Below are 14646 nucleotides of genomic sequence, written 5' to 3'. Positions count from 1 at the left end.
CATGCCATGGGTGGACGCAATCGTTACTTAAAACTTTAAACACGTTTAATTTTGCTTTAATTTATAACGTTCCTTTCATACCTCGACCGTGATAAGGGTGGTCGCAATCGTGGCCAAAAGTAAACGGTACTTAATGTTCTTCCCTTTCATACCTCGATTGTGATAAGGTTGGTCTCAATCGTGGCCAAAAGTTAAGAATACGACTACTTGATTTAATTAATACAAAAATAAAATTGGGAAAGAAAAATAGCACATTCATCCTATATTGACTTGAAATTCAACATGTATTATGGCTAAAGTTTCCTTAAAAACTTCAATTGGTTTTTAATGTAAGACGAAAATCATACCGAGCTAAAAAGCTAAAGTTGTTAGTTTGACTTATGCCTATAAACCTAATTGAAAATTGAAAATAAGATTTATATTTATCATGAATTCATGATATAAAATAGAGATTTGAAACTAAAGAAATTTTACTTATATACATTTACTCGAGACGTTTTTTATAAAATCGTATCGGAGATTTGTAAAAATATTTGTAAAAATATAGCCCGTATAGAAATATTATTTCTACCAATAATGATAACCTTAAAATATGCTTTAACATTATCTTTGAAAGTTAAAGTGTTTGAAACATATGAAAAATATAGTTAACAAAAAACAAAAAATTTACGTTTATGAAAAATTGCTATTATTTTAAAAAGTGTTGCACTTTATAAGCAAAAATGTTGCATTTGTTTTTGAAAAATGTTGCATTTTGTAGTTTACTTAAAATTTGAATAACAATAGGCATTTATATTTAAATAAATAGCATTCATTCTCATTCGTGGCATTCATTCGTACTTAAAATTAAAAATGAATATGAAATATCTCCTCCCACACTTAATTTGGACCATGTCCTCATTGGTGCAAAAAGCGATAAAACACGAAAAATAGTACGAAATAAACCATACGAATTAGAATTGAAAATAATTGTACGATAACATTCAAACAACATAATAAAGAGAATTGTACCAAACATAATTAAAAATATTGTACCAAATTGAACAAGACATAATAATAAGAACGAAAATGAGTTAAAGAAAGAAAGGATAAAACCTATCAAGGTGAACTCCTTGGCGTCGGAAGAAAGATAGCAACCGGCGACGAGTAGATTTGTGCTCACGTCGCAATGTAGTGATATTGGCATCCACCGTGTTTATCCTCGAACTCATTTCGGTATTGTTGGCAACGACTTCATCTAACCGCAAATTCATGTGATGGTTATGCTCGTTCATTTGTGTCAAAACACGTTGCCATCCAACTTGTTCCTCTTCATTTGGTTCTATATTTGCTTGCTCGGTAGCATTAACATCAACATGCTCCTCCTCCTCCTCTTTTTCATCAAATTCCTCTTCATCATCCTCGTCATCATCTTGGGCACCTAAACCTTGAGAACCCGAGGCTTCACTACTCATGGTAGCAAAAATACGTCTTGTGCGATTCGCATAAGAGATAAAGGCGGGGGGTCCCATTTTCTTCAATAAATTGGCCCTTTGAAGTGCCGTGAGATCCAAGAAAGGTAAACCAACATGAGGCATATTTTGATAATCCGCTAATTCACCTCGAGCGCCCAAAACAATGCCGGTAATTAAATTACCCATAGGCATTTGCTTATTGCGGGACTTGGAAGCTCGAACTAAATTAGTAAATATCATCTCAATACTATCAATGGTCAAACCCTTAAAAATAGCATCTAACACAACCAAATCACGAACTTGCACTTTGGAACTTTCAACCCGACCAAATAAGGAGAATGATAAAAACTTGTGAAAGAAGAAGATACAATCATCCTTAAGTAGCTTACTAGATGTATTCTTTGGACTAAAAACATCTAAACCGGTTAAAGATTGCCAAACTGTGTTTGAATTAAAAGGTTTTGGTTTGGAATAAAAATTCCGAGTAGGAAAACCAAACCAATGGTTCATGGACGCATACCCAACATCATAACGAACTCCATCATTCCGAAAAGAGATAACTCATTTCTTCTTGTCATAGGTTAGAGTAACCAAAAACTCAATAATATGCGATTTAAGACTTGGAAAACGCATACTAGAAAATCGTTTCCAACCAAGAACGGAAAGATATTCATCAATATGCTCGGTAAAAGAAAGTGTGTTTACCGTATCGGTGTCGAGAAAAAGCATGTCGACGAACTCTATTTGGCTATTAGAAAATCAGCGATATTTGCGTCCTTCAGCTTCCGTCGTAATATCGAATGGTGCTCCATATTGAACCCGTAATCGATTGACTTCGGTGGCCTTGGCCTTGTTAGCAACGGTCTTTTGTCTAGGCATTGATTAGGGTAAGAGTAAGAGTAAAAGATAATGGTGGTAAATTGGGGAAGAAGAAGAAGAATAGGGTAAAGATTTATGGGGAAGATGAGTGAATCTTGGTATTGGGAAGAGAAAAGATGATTGATTGGTGTAAAAATAGGTGTTATAAATAGGTGTAAGTAATAGGTATTGATTAAGATAGATGAATGGGTAAGTAATTAGAGTAGGAAGAGGAAAAGAGTGAAAATTCGCCCCTAATCCCGTCCCTGGAAGTCGCAAGTCGGGACTGAGATTTTCAAAATCTCAGTCGCGACAGCAAGTAGGTAAAGGGGTCGAATTTTTGCTGAATTGTGTCCTCTTGCCGTCTCAACTGAGAATTCGTAATCTCAACTGAGATTTTGGAAATTCTGGGTAAAATTGTGACTGGTTTTGATGATTTTAACACTTCTAAACCAATTCCTCTTATAATTAACTGACATTAATGTGAATATTAATCCCTGAAACTGAGATAAACAAAATTGAAACATTAAATTAAAGGAAAACCAAGGGTTGTTCCTTAAATAAAAGAAATAAACTAATGAATTAATGCACTTTTATTTATTATAATCAAAAATAGAAACAATACCTTATTAAATATTACATAAAAAAACATCGTACTCATATAGACATAAATATATAAACACTCATATGTACAATAAAACAAAACAGAAACGCATATTATATCCCTAAGTAGTTGACAAACGACGTGCATTGGCCCTGTTAATCTTCGTTTGAATGAAGATTTGCCTCTCTGGTGCAGAAAGGAATGTTGGACCAGAACGAAAAACTCGTTTGACAAGCCCCTCGTTCTCCAAGAACTCGTAGTCTAGAATAGGGAATGGTTTTGTATCAGTCCAAGGGACAGAAATGGTTCCCTTGGCTCCTAAAATGATTCCACAAATGATGTTGGCGAACCCAATCTTCCGTTTCTTCGAACGGGAAGCAGCAACTAACCCCTCCATTAGAATCTTCAAGGAGTTCACTGAGTTGCCTTGGAAAATGTCGCCCAACACATAGAGATCAGTATCTTTCACAACATTGCTACTGACTCGACCAAAAAGGCTGTGACAGAGGAATTTATGCAGATACAACATGGAATTAGAATTAATGGATTTGTTGAAGGCAAGACGTGGATTGAATCGCCAAAATCCTGTTAACATCCTCCATATATCTCTAGAAGTCATATCCCTTCCAGGATGGTGTTGAGTTGTGTCTCGGGGTGGAAATCCAAACCAATTATGAAGTTCTGGATATCCAAAAGTGAATACCTGCCTTTCACAATGAAAACTGAGGCGAACACGTGTCTTGTTGACGAACCTAACGGTGGAGAAAAATTCCAGAACCCAATTTCCAATAATAGGAAATTTCATAGAAACAAATTTGGTCCAACCCAAATTAGTCAGATAGCGATCAATGTCTTCGTTTATCCCGAGTTCCTCGTTCAGAAACTCGTCCAGGTACATCATGCCAAAGAATTGAGCATATCTGAATTGCAGAATGCGTTTCCCCTCGTCATGGTTATAAATGGGAAACCATGCACCATAACGATCGGAGATATCAACTTTCCCGTTTTGAGAAGAAGTGTGTTTTTGAACATTTTTCAAAGACTTAGTCATGTCTGTGAGAGAAAAGAAAATGAAGTCTGTAGGATTTGAGAATTTGAGAAAGAAATTCAGAAAGATAAAATGAAATGGAAGAAGTCTGATCCTACAGGAATATATAAGACCTATAAGTGAAAGGTTGTGTCTGTTAAAAAGAAAAAGGTGCCAAAGTGATACCTCTTTGATTCAACTGACATAAATTTTAAAGAAAGAAGACAGTAATCCCTTATAGTTATTTCAATTGCAAAAAGACAGAAAATCTCAACTGAGATTTTCGGAATCTCAACTGAGATTTCTGCATATTTAATTTCTCAATACCACTTAACACTTAATGAAACTTTCAAAACATGACTAAATTAAAATTTTAATGTTAACAAAACTCATTTGTAAAAAAAAATAAAAATAAAAATTAAAGTAAATAAATTAAAAATAAATAAATAAATTAAAAAGAAAAAGAATAATAATGATGAACATAAAATAAGAAAAACTATAAATTAAAAACATGAAAACGAAATAAATTAATTTTCATAGAATTTATCCACGGATTCAATTGCTTGAATTGGAGCGCCGTCGAAATAAATCTTGCAACGATTACCATTGACCTTAAATCGTTCGCCATTAGACTTTTCTAGCTCCAAAGTTCCGTAATCAAATGTTTTAACAACCAAAAATGGTCCAGCCCATCTAGATTTTAGCTTTCCTGGAAATAACTTTAGTCTCGAATTAAAAAGTAAGACTTTATCCCCAACATTAAAGTTTTTAATTTTGATTTTGGCATCATGCCACTTTTTAATTTTTTCCTTATAAATTCTTGCATTTTCGTAGGACAAATAGCGTAATTCATCCAACTCGTTTAAGTCGAACAAACACTTTTTCCCTGCGCTTTGCAAATCATAATTAAGGGTTCTTATAGCCCAATATGCTTTATGTTCTAATTCAACCGGCAAATGACAAGCTTTACCATAGACTAATATATAAGGTGTCATTCCGATAGGTGTTTTAAATGCAGTACGGTATGCCCATAATGCATCGTTAAGTTTATGTGCCCAGTCTCTTCTAGAAGACGAAACTGTTTTCTCAAGTATCCATTTGAGTTTTCTATTTGAAATTTCTGCCTGACCATTCGTTTGTGGATGGTACGGTGTAGAGATACGGCGGTGTACTCCGTATTTTCTCATAAGTGACTCAAAAGCTCTATTTACGAAATGAGTACCACTGTCACTTACCATAACTCTAGGAACTCCAAATCGACAGAATATTGAATTTAAAAACTTAACAACTACTTTAGAATCATTTGTCGGGGTTGCAATTGCTTCAACCCACTTTGAAACATAATCTACGGCTACTAATATATAATTTTTGCCAAAAGAAGGAGGAAAAGGACCCATGAAATCAATCCCCCATACGTCGAAGATTTCAACTTCTAATATGTTCGTAAGAGGCATCTCATCTTTCCTTCCTATATTCCCTGTTCTTTGACATTTATCACAGCAGGTAATAAATGAACGGACATTTTTAAACAGAGTAGGCCAAAAGAATCCGCATTCAAGTATTCTAGATGCTGTTTTGCTTACGCTACTATGACCTCCGTAAGCGCTAGTATGACATTCTAACATTATAGAGTCATATTCAAACTCACTAACACATCTCCTAAGTATTCCATCGCCGCATGTTTTGAACAAGAATGGATCTTCCCAAAAATATTTCTTAGCTTCTGAAAAGAATTTCTTCTTTTGTTGAGAAGTCAATCCATCTGGCACAACATATGCAGCTAAGTAATTGGCTATATCCGCATACCATGGATCTATGACACTTTGTACTTGCATGAGATGTTCATCGGGGAAATCATCTCGAATGCCTGATGTTTCACTGATGGGACCGTTTTCATCCTCAAGTCTTGATAGATGATCAGCGACCAGGTTTTCAACTCCCTTTTTGTCTTTAATCTCAATGTCAAATTCTTGCAATAGTAAAACCCATCTAATAAGACGTGGTTTTGCATCTTTCTTAGCAAATAAATATCGTAAAGCTGCATGATCTATATAAATGACGACTTTAGATCCTAACAAATAAGATCGGAACTTATCACATGCAAAAACTACTGCTAACATTTCTTTTTCAGTTGTGGTGTAATTTAGCTGTGCACCGGACAATGTGTGACTCGCATAATATATAACATGAAGTTTCTTATCCTTCCTTTGACCTAATACACATCCTACAGCTAAGTCACTCGCATCACACATAATTTCGAAAGGTAGATTCCAATCGGGTTTCGATATTATAGGTGTACTGACTAAAGCTGTTTTCAAGGTATTGAAAGCTTGTAAACAATCTTTATTAAAATAAAAAATGGAATCCTTCATAAGCAAATTAGTAAGTGGTTTGGAGATTACAGAAAAGTTCTTTATAAACCTTCTGTAAAAACCTGCATGACCTAAAAATGATCTTACTCCTTTAACAGTGGTTGGTGGGGGTAATTTTTCTATAACTGAAGTCTTTGCTTTGTCCACTTCTAAACCTTTTTCAGATATCTTATGACCTAAAACAATTCCTTCGTCTACCATGAAATGACATTTTTCCCAATTTAATACTAAATTCGTTTCCTCACATCTAGACAATACTTTATCTAAGTTCTGTAAACATGCATCGAAAGAATCTCCATAAACTGAAAAATCATCCATGAAAACTTCCATTATGTCTTCAATGAAGTCATTAAATATTGCTGTCATACATCGTTGAAATGTTGCTGGTGCATTACATAGACCAAAAGGCATTCTCCTATATGCAAATGTTCCGTAAGGACACGTGAAGGTTGTTTTATCTTGGTCATCCGGGTAAATGTAAATTTGAAAGAATCCGGAATAACCGTCTAGGAAACAATAAAATGCATGACCGGCTATCCTTTCGATCATTTGATCAATGAAAGGTAGAGGAAAATGATCTTTCCTAGTTGCTTTATTTAGGTTCCTATAGTCTATACAAACCCTCCAACCGGTGGTGGTTCGTGTAGGTATCAGTTCACCTTCATCATTTCTTACAACAGTTATGCCTCCCTTTTTAGGTACACAATGGATTGGACTAACCCATTCACTATCCGAGATCGGATAAATGATTCCATTGTCTAAAAGTTTAGTAATCTCATTTTTTACTACTTCTTTCATGTTCGGATTTAAGCGTCTTTGCCTATCCGCTTTAGGTGGCTTATCCTCTTCTAAGTGAATTCTATGCATTACTATACTAGGATTGATTCCTTTTAAGTCTGAAATTTGCCATCCCATACTTCCTATCCTATTTCTAACAACTTCTTTCAATTTTTCTTCTTGATCGCTTGTTAATTTGTTAGAAATAATTATTGGTAGAGAATCGGCTTCGCCTAAGAAAGCGTACCTCAAATGATTGGGTAACTCTTTAAGTTCTAATTTAGGGGGTGTTACAATTGAAGGTGGAACTGGTCCATCTTCTCGAATCAAAGGCTCTGAGTCCTTATCATCTAATTCCTCACCTATTATAGGTTCAATTATTTCTTCACTTTGAATTACATCATTGACACATTCCTCGACTAAATCAAGTTTCATACAAGCGAATTCCTCCATAGGGTATTTCATCGCTTTGTTCATATCAAACTCGATCTTATCTTCTCCTATCCTTAAAACTACCTTCCCTTCCGACACATCTACTAGAGCGCGTCCCGTGTTCATAAACGGTCGACCAAAAATTAAAGGGCAATTTACATCATATGCAAAGTCTAATATAACAAAATCGGTAGGAAAAATAAATTTATCGACTTTGACTAAAACATCTTCAATTATACCATATGGCCTCTTAGTGGTTTGATCCGCTAATTGCAAAACCATATTGGTACGTTTGATATCTTCTTCTAAACCTAACTTGTTAAAAATAGACAATGGCATTAAGTTTATACTTGCTCCTAAATCACAAAGACAACTTGGGAATTCAATATCTCCCAATTTACACGGAATAGTAAAACATCCGGGATCTTTGAGTTTAGTGGGAAAATTACTTGACACGATTGAACTACAGTCTTCAGTTAACGAAATGGATGAAATTCCTTCCCAACTGATTTTCTTTGAAATTAAATCTTTTAAAAACTTACCATAGTTAGGAATTTGTGTGATTGCATCCATGAACGTCAAATTGATGTGCAAATTTTTAAGTTTATCCAAAAACGTTAGAAGTTGTTTATCATAGTCCTTATTTCGGACTTTGTGCAGAAAAGGTGGCTTGGATACAAAAGTTTTGGTACTTGTGTCAAATGGTGAACTATTTGTGTTTAAGATATCTTCTTTGGACTTTGGTAAATCAGTTCCTGGTAATGTTGCATCTTTGGGCATTTCAGGCCCTTGATAATTTTTCCCTGAACGAAGAGTGATAGCTTTCACCTGCTCTTTCGGATTTTCTTCCGTATGGCTGGGAAGACTTCCCTCTTTTCGGGATGGAATTGATTTAGCAAGTTGACCAATTTGAACCTCCAAATTATGGATGCTAGATGAGTGGTTTTTAATAAGCTGATCGAATTTACTTTCGATCCGTTTAAAACCATCGTCGTGATTACTTATTTTTCCACTGATAGCATCTATAAACTTATCGATTTTAGAAGATAAAGTGCTAATCGTATCTCTTGACTGATTCTGATAATTAGTGGTACGATTTTGATTAGCACTTGTATTATTGTTACTGTTATCTTTCCAGTTAAAGTTAGGATGATTCCTCCATCCAGAATTATAAGTATTAGAATAAGGATTGTTAGTTTGGTTTTGCCCTTGGACAAAATTTACCTGTTTGATCTCACTCATATTTTCGTAATCCACATCCGTTTGGATTGGATTACCATTGGTATCGCGTGGTGCCATAAATTTGTCAATTTTGTGCGATAAAGCAGAAAATTGGGCTTGTAGCATCGCGACTGGATCAAGTTCAACTATACCTTTAACTGATGGTGTGGTTGAGGATGATGGTTTTGCTACCGGCATATGTCCACGTTCCGCGGGCCACATACTGCTGTTGATTGCCATTTCCTCCAAAAGTTCTCTCGCTTGGACTGATGTTTTCTTCATAAATAGCCCTCCCGACATAGCATCTAATGAACTCCTAGTTGTAGGATTTAGTCCATTGTAAAATGTTTGCATTAAAAGTTCAGCGGGTAATTGGTGGTGTGGGCATAAACGTTGAAGTTCTTTAAAACGTTCCCAAGTTTCATAAAGAGTCTCATTATCATTTTGAGAAAAAGATGTTAACTCCTTTATGACTCTTGCGGTTTTTGCTAAAGGAAAATATTTAGATAAAAATGCTTGGGCTAATTGTTCCCAAGTGGCAAAAGTTGCGGCTGGCATAGAAGTTAACCATTCTTTGGCTCTATCCTTCAAAGTGAAAGGAAAGAGGCAAAGTTTGATTGCTTCAGCAGTCATATCTGGGATTTTAAAGGTGTCACAAATTTCAAGGAAATTTGTTAAGTGGGTGTTAGGATTTTCGTTAGGTAACCCGTAAAATGTTACATTATTTTGCAACATATTAAGCAAAGTTGGCTTAATTTCAAATTGGTTTGTGGTAATTCTGGGTCTAACGATACTATTGGTCACACCGGCCACACCTGGCCTAGCGTAATCCATAAGTGTTGGTGGGTCTGCCATTTTTTCTGGCTCGGTATATGTTTTTACTGGGGTCTTATTTTTGTTTTTCTTGTTTTTCTTGTTCTTCCTAATGGTTTTCTCAATTTCTGGGTCTATAGGGTCTGGTACAATGCCTGAACTTCGAGAACTGCGCATGAACCTGAAATCTTGCACGAACCGAAACTATCTACAAAATAGAATTTGAAAAATAAATAAATTAGTAAATGAAAATTATTAAATTATAAAAGTTAAAATAAGTATGTTTAAACCTAGATTCGAAATAAAACACGAAAAATTTAAAATTTTGTCAAAAATTTTGGCGTTCCCCGGCAACGGCGCCAAAAACTTGTTGAGCGATTTCCGCAAGTGCACGGTATACGCTTGTAGTAATAAAAGATATCGAACCCACAGGGAACGCTTTTTAACTAAAACTTTATTTAATTCGGTTTTAATCACGTGTTTAGGTTTAATAAAAGAAATACGTTTAATTGATGGAATTGGTTTTGGTAAATTAGGATTAGATAGAAATATTATATCGAGTTTAGAGAACAGTTCTGTCTTGGGATTTTGATTACAAGACAGATACTACCGTAACTGGAATAAATAGAAGGTATAAAACTTATTTTCATAAAGCAAAGAAAGCAACTTTAACTTTGTAAGATTATGGACATGTAACAATATAGCGATTTATTCAATTAAATGGCTTTGAACCGTAGAAATCCCCCTGATGTTGAGGTGATTCCTACCTTAATCAAACTAGTATTTTATGTCTGATAAGCCGCGATCAGCGATCATGTCATCCATAAAAACTAAATCTGTCAAGTGTTCAACAAAGTTCTTATATGAATAAGATGGAATAGAACGTTTTAATAAAAACACCAATTTATCATTTTGAAAATCATTTTGTCAGAACAATATCAAAATAACAACAGTAAGAATTTATTGAATAAATAAGTATATCATTAATGAAATGTGAATTTTCACAAGTTAACAGAGAAGTAGAAACTTGGATAGCATTGTAACGAAAACTTTGAGATCCGGGTTGACAATCTTTCTCTCAAACTCCGTAGGTGCGTCAAACCTCATGCGCTTCAGCCGTCAATTCTTCTCGCTGGATCTTCGGAATAGAGACTGCTAGGTCCACTACCAGAATGAAAACTTTTCTCTGATCAACCTTAGAAACTACACTGATACTGTGTTTATAACTAATCTAATAACAACTTATGTATAGCAAGTTTGTTTACAGAAATGAAATCTAACTTTCTGATTCTTTTCTGAATCAGAAACTCAACATAATAACTTTCTTCTCTAATTTCTCTAACTTTTCCAACCTCTCCAATTCTGAAATGGATCACTTATTTATAGTTGTTGAAGGGTTGTAAATGATGGGTCGTGTCCGTTAGTGAAGGGTCGCTTTTATCCAAACGAACAAACGCGTTTCTCGGATTAAAACATGTGTTTTGTGTGCAGAACAGTTCGCTGTCGCGACTGAGATTCTGAAAATCTCAGTCGCGACAGGGGGTACAGGGGCGAGTTTGAAGACTTTGTCTTTCTCCCGAGCTGGCTTCCGTAAGTCGCGACTGAGATTATGAAAATCTCAGTCGCGACAGAGAGATATTTCCCTGTCTCTCGACTGCTTTTCGTCCTCCTTGAGCGTTCTTCTGGCTGTTATGCGTTCTCGGTACGTTTTTTAGGTTTTTCCTCCATTTTAGCTCCGTTTTCGCTCCTATTTGGATTTAACCAAATAATTAAGTACCTTGCATCAAAGAAGTAAATAAAGACGTAAAAGTATTCCAAATGAATATAATTAGCACAATTTCAATGTAAATTTAACGTATTTATATATGATATTTTAGGTATATTTTGGGCTTAACAGCTAGTATGCGTTTTCCTAGTAATAAATCGCATATTATGGAGTTTTTGGTCACTCTAACTTATGATAAGAAGAGAGGTATTATTTCTTTTCGAAATAAAGATATTCGTTTTGAGGTCGGGTATGCGGCGATGGACAATGGTTTGGTTTTCTTACTCAAGATTTTTATTCCAAACCAAAGACTTTTAATGCACACATGGTTTGGCACTCTTTAACCGGCCTAGATGTTTTTCATCCGAAGAACTGATGTGATATTGGTTATGAAAGAGAGATAATAACCAAATCAACAAGTTTTCCCGATCTATCTTAAGAAATTAATAGAATCAAATAACAAACATAAATTGGTGATAACAAACCAATCCCAAAGAATTAAAGACAATGAAAGGAGATCTAACCTTACACATTCGAATAATTAAATTGGAACCTGAGTGTTTGGCGATTCACAAGTACCTTACCAAAATACTTGTTCACGATCAAGATAATATTGCAAGAATGATGACCCGGTCTCTCAAGCTCACAATAAAGAATTCAATCCCGGATTGAAAATAATTTCCAAAGGAAAAGAAGAACTTTTGTTCATAAAAATATTAATGTTCGATTTATGAAAATAATGAAGAATACAAGCCTTTATATGGGCTACAAAAGAAACCTAAACTTAAACTAAAAGGGAAGTCGAATCCTAGTGCACCAAGGTAAAAGAAATCCTAATTAGACAGGGAAAAACATTAAATTCGTTTTTGTCCTTTAGAGCCTAATTTCAGCCCACTAATTAACATTATTTGGGCCTTTTAGTTAGCTAGAAATAAGCCCAATCAAACCTATAAGGTTATAGCATTAATTTTAATGAGTCCCAATGGGTTTTGCACATGCCAAACACATGCAAGTCCAAAGCTTCTCTTAAAACATGATCAACCTTTTTACATATCACTATTATGGGCTTGGGCTTGGATACAACACAAAAACACACCATCTTTAATGACTTCGCTAGAATCCATTCCTTGCTTAAAGAAGCTCAAAATGAGTCCATTAAGCATTTGTTGGTCTTTCTTTGCACGATTCTTTATCATAGGTCCAATTGACAGCTCCAATGGATCCCTCATGCTTCTACTGGGCTCTTTAACTCCAAGCTCCTTTGTTCCATGCTCTTGTGCTTTTGATATCACATCATTCCCTCTCTCTTGAAAAGGATTTGTCCTCAAATCTTCATCTCCTACATCAAACAAAGATAAATCAGCCACATTAAAAGTTGCATGCACACTATACTCACCTGGCAAGTCGAGCTTGTAGGCATTATCCCCAATTCGTGCGACTACTTGAAATGGACCATCGCCTCTAGGATGTAGTTTTGATTTTCTCTGAGCGGGGAACCTTTCCTTGCGCATATGCAACCACACCCAATCACTGGGTTCAAATAGAACACATTGTCGACCCTTGTTAGCTTGCTTTGCATAATGCTCATTCTTCTTCTCCAGTTGTTGTTTCACTTGTTCATGTAACTTAAGCACCATTTCTGCCTTTTTCTTTCCATCTAAACTTTTCCTTTCATTAACAGGCAAATGGATCAAGTCTAATGGTGTCACAGGATTAAAACCATAAACAATTTCAAATGGTGAAAAGTTAGTAGATGAATGCATAGCCCTATTATAAGCGAACTCAATAAATGGTAGGCATTCTTCCCATGACTTAAGATTCTTTTGAATGACTGCCCTAAGAAGTTGTCCTAAAGTTCTATTTACTACTTCGGTTTGACCATCAGTTTGAGGGTGACAAGAAGTAGAAAACAACAGTTTAGTCCCCAATTTATTCCACAAAGTCTTCCAAAAATAGCTTAAAAACTTAGGATCTCTATCACTAACTATACTCTTTGGCATCCCATGCAGACGAACAACCTCTCTAAAGAACAAGTTAGCAATATTAATAGCATCATCAGTTTTATGGCATGGTATGAAATGTGCCATCTTAGAAAAGCGATCTACAACCACAAATATGGAATCATTACCTCTCTTAGACCTAGGTAAAGCCATCACAAAATCCATGGATATATCAGTCCAAGGTTCATTCGGCACAGGTAATGGAGTGTATAAACCATGAGGCATGACTCTAGACTTAGCTTTCTTACAATTAATACAACTAGCACATATTCTTTCCACATCACGTTTCATATGAGGCCAAAAGAAATGTTCAGAAATCATCTCTAACGTCTTAGCAACTCCAAAATGCCCCATCAAGCCTCCACCATGGGCTTCCCTCACAAGCAAATCTCTATGTGAACATTTAGGCATGCATAATCGGTTATCTCTAAATAAGTAGCCCTCATGTCTATAAAATTTTCCAAAGGCAGTAAGTTCACAAGCTTTATAAATAGATGCAAAGTCTAGATCATCAACATATAATTCTTTGATATACTCAAATCCTAAACACTTAGCATGCATCACATTCAATAAGCTAACTCTCCTACTTAATGCATCAGCAACTACGTTTTCCTTCCTTTGCTTATACTTAATCACATAAGGAAACGTCTCTATAAATTCCACCCACTTGGCATGTCTTCGGTTCAATTTTTGTTGACCCTTAAGATGTTTCAAGGATTCATGATCGGTGTGGATCACAAACTCTTTAGGCCATAAATAATGTTGCCACATTTGCAAAGCCCTAACTAATGCATATAGTTCTTTATCATAAGTGGGATAGTTTAAGGTTGCACCACTAAGTTTTTCACTAAAGAAGGCTATAGGTCGACCCTCTTGCATTAAAATAGCACCAATCCCTACTCCCGACGCATCACACTCAATTTCAAACGATTTATCAAAGTTTGGAAGTGCTAAAACGGGGGCAGAAGTTAGTCTTGCTTTAAGCATCTCAAAAGCATCCTCTTGTGCTTTGCCCCACTTAAAGCCAACATTCTTTTTTATTACCTCGGTTAGTGGTGTGGCAATGGTACTGAAGTTCTTCACAAACCTCCTATAAAAACTCGCCAAGCCATGAAAGCTCCTCACCTCGGTAACTGAATTTGGCATTGGCCACTCTTGAATGGCTTTCACCTTTTCAATATCAACAGAAACTCCTTGTGCTGAAACAATAAAACCCAAAAACACAACTTTCTCCATGCAAAATGAGCACTTAGAAAGGTTAGCGTATAATTTCTGTTCTCTCAAAACATCTAATACAGCCTTAACATGTTCTATGGGTTCTGC

The 14646-nt window shown here is 35.5% G+C and overlaps 1 non-coding gene across 1 annotated transcript; it reads left to right on the top strand.

Moving 5' to 3' along the window:
* Positions 1–9115: 9115 nt before the first annotated feature.
* Positions 9116–9222, top strand: LOC136201654 (small nucleolar RNA R71). Its single transcript, XR_010674000.1, has one exon. It is a non-coding gene; the product is annotated as a small nucleolar RNA R71 (small nucleolar RNA).
* The last annotated feature ends 5424 nt before the right edge of the window (positions 9223–14646 follow it).

This window comes from Euphorbia lathyris, chromosome 7 (genome assembly GCF_963576675.1).
Source record: "Euphorbia lathyris chromosome 7, ddEupLath1.1, whole genome shotgun sequence".
Lineage (NCBI taxonomy): Eukaryota > Viridiplantae > Streptophyta > Magnoliopsida > Malpighiales > Euphorbiaceae > Euphorbia > Euphorbia lathyris.
The sequence above is the reverse complement of the archived record's forward strand: the minus strand, read 5'-3'. Positions and strand labels throughout refer to the sequence as shown.